The sequence below is a fragment of the Anolis carolinensis genome, chromosome 5 (genome assembly GCF_035594765.1).
Source record: "Anolis carolinensis isolate JA03-04 chromosome 5, rAnoCar3.1.pri, whole genome shotgun sequence".
Taxonomy (NCBI): Eukaryota; Metazoa; Chordata; class Lepidosauria; order Squamata; family Dactyloidae; genus Anolis; species Anolis carolinensis.
This window is the reverse complement of record NC_085845.1, coordinates 71,551,043-71,556,661: the sequence shown is the minus strand read 5'-3', so window position 1 is coordinate 71,556,661 and position 5,619 is coordinate 71,551,043. Positions and strand designations below refer to the sequence as shown.

The 5,619-nt window shown below is 37.2% G+C and overlaps 1 long non-coding RNA gene across 1 annotated transcript; it reads right to left on the bottom strand.

Moving 5' to 3' along the window:
- Nucleotides 1–2,646: 2,646 nt before the first annotated feature.
- On the bottom strand, nt 2,647–5,327 carry LOC134299260 (uncharacterized). The gene is made up of 2 exons (XR_010006444.1): nt 3,985–5,327; nt 2,647–3,534 (listed from the first exon to the last, which is right to left on the bottom strand). It is a non-coding gene; the product is annotated as an uncharacterized LOC134299260 (long non-coding RNA).
- Nucleotides 5,328–5,619: the final 292 nt, after the last annotated feature.

Below are 5,619 nucleotides of genomic sequence, written 5' to 3'. Positions count from 1 at the left end.
TTGGAAAGAGTACGTGGTGTGGTGCACGGGCCAAGGAGAGAAAGCATGTGTGCCTGCCTGCAGCGTCTCTAGAGTAGAAACAAGCTTTTTAAAAGTATATGTGTCTGCCTGCAGCACCTCTCCTCTAGAGTAGAAACAGAAGCCTCCTTAACGCATGCATGCTTGCCTACAACACCTCTCCTCTAGAGTACAAACAGCTTTAAGAAGCCTCCTTAAAGCACATGTGCCTGCCTGTAGCACCTCTCCTGTAGAACAGAAACAGGTAAGAAGCCTCCTTAAAGTGTGTGCATCTGCCTGTAGCACCTCTCCTCTAGAAACAGCTTTAAGAAATTCCCTTACAGTACATGCACCTGCCTGCAGCACGTCTCCTTTAGAGTAGAAACAGCTTAAATGCCTAAAATGATGGGAAGGGGAGCCTGGGGAGCCCCCCCTTTAATGGACCAGATAGAAACTGAATCTTTCAGCACCTGAGAGCAAAAATAGATATCTGCCCTACCAAATTTGGGAGGCCCCCACTGAAATCCAGGACACCGAAACGGATTGTAGTTTATCCAGAATGCACAAGCTTAGTCTATAGTATTTTATTTATTTATTTATTTATTTATTTATTTATTTACAGCATTTATATTCTGCCCTTCTCACCCTGAAGTGGACTCAGGGCGGATCACATTACACATATAGGCAAACATTCAATGCCTTTTAACATAGAACAAAGACAAACAAACATATGCTCCGAGGGGCCTCGAACTCATGACCTCCTGGTCAGAGTGATTCATTGCAGTTAATTGCAGCTGGCTTGCTCTCCCGCCTTGTGTGCTGCATAGTCACAATTACTCATGATTGGCTTCTATTTCCTTCAGATCATGTTTGCCTCTGCTACTGCTTGCCATAAGTACCTAAACAACCCTGATTCATTTTGTTATATCAGGAGCAGTTGCGCCATTCCCAGTCAAAGGACAAACATCAATGCACTTGTCAGGCAAGCCTATTTGCATATTTTTAAGTAAAACTTCGTGGTCAAGATGAGAAGAAGAACAAGAACAAGAACAAGAAGATGACTTTTATTCCACCCTATCTCCCCGAAAGGACTCAGAGAGGATTCCAACAAATAAAAAGGCAAACATCCAGTGCCTCAATGCAACAACAAATAAAACATAAACAGTACTTTCGAAATGATGGTGGCTTTCTGTATTGCCTTAACATTCATGGTGTAATGGAGGAATTGGGAATTCCAATCTCTAATGTAACTGAATGATGACTGTTCATCAATAGCTCAAAGCTGAGCTTGAAACTCCACAATGGGAATTTATTTTGTGTAGTCCCAATTGTTCATTCAGTTTGTTTTTGTGAAGAATATGAAGGCATAAAGAGAGTAATTGATCTGTTGCAATATCACAAGCACAATTGGATCTTCTGTGTTGACCTTAAAATGCTCTACTTTCTTCTTGGTCAGCAACACGGATGCACCAAGTATTCCTGTTTTCTGTGTATGACAACAGAGCTCATGAGAAGCATTGGGTGGAGTCAAATGGTTCTCCAAGATCTGACCTCAAACCTTGCGATACAAACATTCTACATGAGCTACTTGTTGACAGAAAGAACTTTATATTCTCACCTCTGCACATAAAACTGGGCCTCATGAAGCAATTTGTCAAAGCTTTGGCAACTGAAGGAGACTTTCAGGTATTTCATTTTGGCATTTCCGAGCCTGTCATTTGAAAAGATAAAGGCCGGTGTGCTAGACAGTCCACAAATTTGGCAGCTCATAAAAGGTTAACATTTCATCAGGACCATGTCAGAACACCAAAAGAATGTTTGGTTGTCATTCAAAATCTTATCAAGGACTTTCTTGGAAATACATGAGTAGATAACTATACCAAAATTGTCTAGAAACTCTTGGAGAGCTTCAAAATGTTTGGTTGCAACATAAGAATCAAGGAGCATTTTCTGCATTGTCATCTTTCTGACTTTCCAGAAACCTTGGTGCAGTCAATGATGAGCAAGGTGAATCATTCCACCAAGATTTGATGGTCATGGAAGCAGGGTAGATGGGATATACATATGATGGCTGTGTGTTGTTGGAGCATCAGGCAAGATTGTTCACATTCCAGGAAAAGCTACAAGCGTAAATTTTTACCATAATAGGTATGTTTGGTAGCAGAACTTAACTACTTGTACACATTTTGACTTAACAGTAACAATATATAGCCTTTGTGTGAATAAAATAACTTTAAATAACCAGTATAGTCAGGTAATTTTTCTTTGTTTTCCTTTGTATGTATATTTTGTATGATTTTGTATATTTTGTATGTATGTATATTTTGTATGACAAAGGGATGGTATCCTTCACCTTAAAAAGTTAATATGATAGGAAAAAACTGGGGTCATTTTTGGTTTCAGATGCCAAAAGTTAGACAAAAACAAATGTTAAATCTAACTCAACGTTCTGGAGAACATTGAGATAAAAAATTTGCACCTGGCCTTCAGGTTCTGGTACAGCATAACTGATCAAGCATCTCTATTTCAGATTCTCCTCCTCTTTAATAATAATGTTGATTTCTAAAAGATTTATTTGCCAGCTGACAGAACAGTAGAACTATTTCAAGAAAAATGTATTTATTATTCCATACAACTCAAACATAAAAATGAGCTTAATTCACAAATGTTTTACTTCAATAATAAATCTAGACAGACATGCACATGTGCATGGAAAAACAAGATACAATTGAATTCTGACAAAATCTTGCAACAAAAAAGTATACCATTGAACTATTATATCTATTTTCCACTTTTCCACCTGGAAATACTGGATAGAAAAGTCATAATATCTCAACAGAAGTTATGGCTGCAATTATGCAACCTGATATTTCATAATCAGTATAGTGCCACACCATTTTAAAACAAAAACAAAAATAGAATCAAAGGTCATTAGTATTATTACTATAGGACACAAATAACAGGTCTTAAAATTACATAATACAGTCATGCACACATCCATTTGCAGATTTGACTTTTTCAGATTTGATTATTTGTAGATTTGATTAAAATGTTTTCTCTAGGAATGTGTGAGTTCTCCAGAGTGATTCTATGATCAAGTTCTGGTGGAGGACCTAGAAATTCCTAGAGAAATGTTCTCTCAAGTTAAAAAAATAGCATTTTTAATTCATGGTTTTTCCCTTTCATAGGGAGCGTTTGCCCCTACACCTGAATGTGAGGGACTTACATTTGCATGTATCCTTTGGATCCTAGGATCAGCTAACATGTCTTTTCAGAATTTCAGATGATGTTTAGACAGATAATACAGAGAGTTTTCTTCATTTACAAATATAAGGAAACACATTTTATCAAAAATTATCCATATACTGTATTTATCTTTCACCACATGACTTCATTTACTTTTCTAATACTGTTCTCCAATTTCCAGCAGAAGTTGACCAAAGAGTTGCACTTAAGGACCTAAAGAGTATCCCAGATTAAAAATATATCATTTTAAATAAGTTTGTTCCATTTTCACAGTGATCCTGTGCCCCTAACCTGAGTGAATGGAGAAGGCGTATTATAGTGTGAAACACTGACAAATACCAACACATTTATAATTGGAATTATAGATAAGCAATAGCTATATTTACACACACACACACACACACACACACACATATATATATATAACAAAAATCCCTTTTTCCTAAATGTCCCGAGAGCTATAGGTCTGAATTTCACCAAATTTCATGAAGAACCCATTAATAAAACATATGATATCAATAGTGGGAGGGGGGAATTGCTTTATCCACCAGCTCTGTTCTCTTTCTTTTCCTTATCTTAGTTTCCCACTTTACTCCCAGCCATTCATCATATCTTTCTTTGAAACCTCAATTTAATGATTTGCATTCAGTACACTGACAACATACTTCGCAACAAATTATTTTTGCACACTGAACAATATAGTCGAGATTAAACTTTCTATTTGATCTTGAAATCACTCACCTTGAATTATGACTGATCACGGTCTTGTACTTCTGGAAACTATGCCTACATCAGTTACTTTCTATCCACACACTGAATCAAACCGAGAACTTCTGACAATGATGAGCAGAGCATTTCCATCAAAAAATTAGATCAGATTTATCATCTATAGAAAAACATCACAAAAACATAAGCACACCAAAACTTTATTAAACAGCAACAAAAAATTCTCTATACACCAACATTCTGTCTTTTGCAGTGGTCAATACATGCTATAAAGCAGTAGTGAGACTTCAAGCATGTAGGATTTGCTTTATTCTATGTTACTAGGAACCCCTTTACACTGCACACTTTTAGAGTTTACTTTAACTGTCATGGCAACATCCTAGGGCAAAGCTTTCCAAACCGTGTGCTGTTAATTTTTTTAGATATATATAACTACACAGAAGAAGAAGAATTAGCTGATTAAAAAACAATGATCAAAATATGTTAATGATGTATGAAGACTTAGGCCCTTTCTACACTACCATATAAAACCCAGGTTATCTGCTTTGAATTGGATTATATGGCAGTGTAAATTCACATGGCAGGAATGAAATAAGCAGAGATTTATATCCCTACTTTGGAGTCATAGCCCTCAAAATCCCAGTACTCTGGTTGTACAACCCAGTATCTACACTGTAGAATTCATGCAGTTTGGCACCACTTTAACTGCCCTAGTTCAATGTAATGGAATCATTGAAGGTGCCATTTTAGAACAGTGGTTCTCAACCTGGGGTCCCCAGATGTTTTTGGCTTTCAACTCCCAGAAATCCTAACAGCTGGTAAACTGGCTGGTAAAGTGGCTGGGACTTCTAGGAGTTGTAGGCCAAAAACACCTGGGGACCCCAGGTTGAGAACAACTGTTTTAGAAGGTCTTTAGCCTTCCCTGCCCAAGAGTGCTGATGCCTCACCAAAGTAAAATTCCTAGGAGGTTGGACACATGATGCACTTTCCCTGGGATTCTAGGATTCAATAGTCTAGTTGGACTAGCAGATTAATTTAGAACAATATTCACCCAATTTTCATTTTCAAACAGAAATGATCTTAATATGTCTCAAAATAATAAGAAATGTAGTGCCCCTCCCAAAAAGTATTTACACCCAGAATTACATGGCAAAATATGTTGAAGGTGATCGTTTCTATGAATGTGAGACCATGGTTAAAAAAATGGTGTTAACCAAACTTGGCATACAAGCCCAACTTGGCCAACTTTGAACACGGGGCGGGGGTTGGGGATGATTGAGCTATGATTCTGGGAGCTGTAGTTCACCCACATCCTTATGCATTTTCTAATGGGAGCATTCATAAAAAAGAGAAAACTGGTTTTTTACATTATAATGTTCAAGAGTTTAATGTAGGCTAACGTAGCTTGTATTAACCCAAATATAACTATATTAAGCGGAATACATACTACCATGCTTTGTAGTCCATCATCAACTTTGGCAATCACAAGTCTACCAAGAAGCAGTTGGGCCATACAAGTAAGGGATGATGGTCTGTTTTCAGTTTGTGAACAACCTGGATAGCCCTGATTTAATTCAAAGAATTAGGACCTGGGAAGAATTGGGAAGAAGCTTTTTTTACCCCTTAAAATTCAAAAATCAGTTTCAGAGA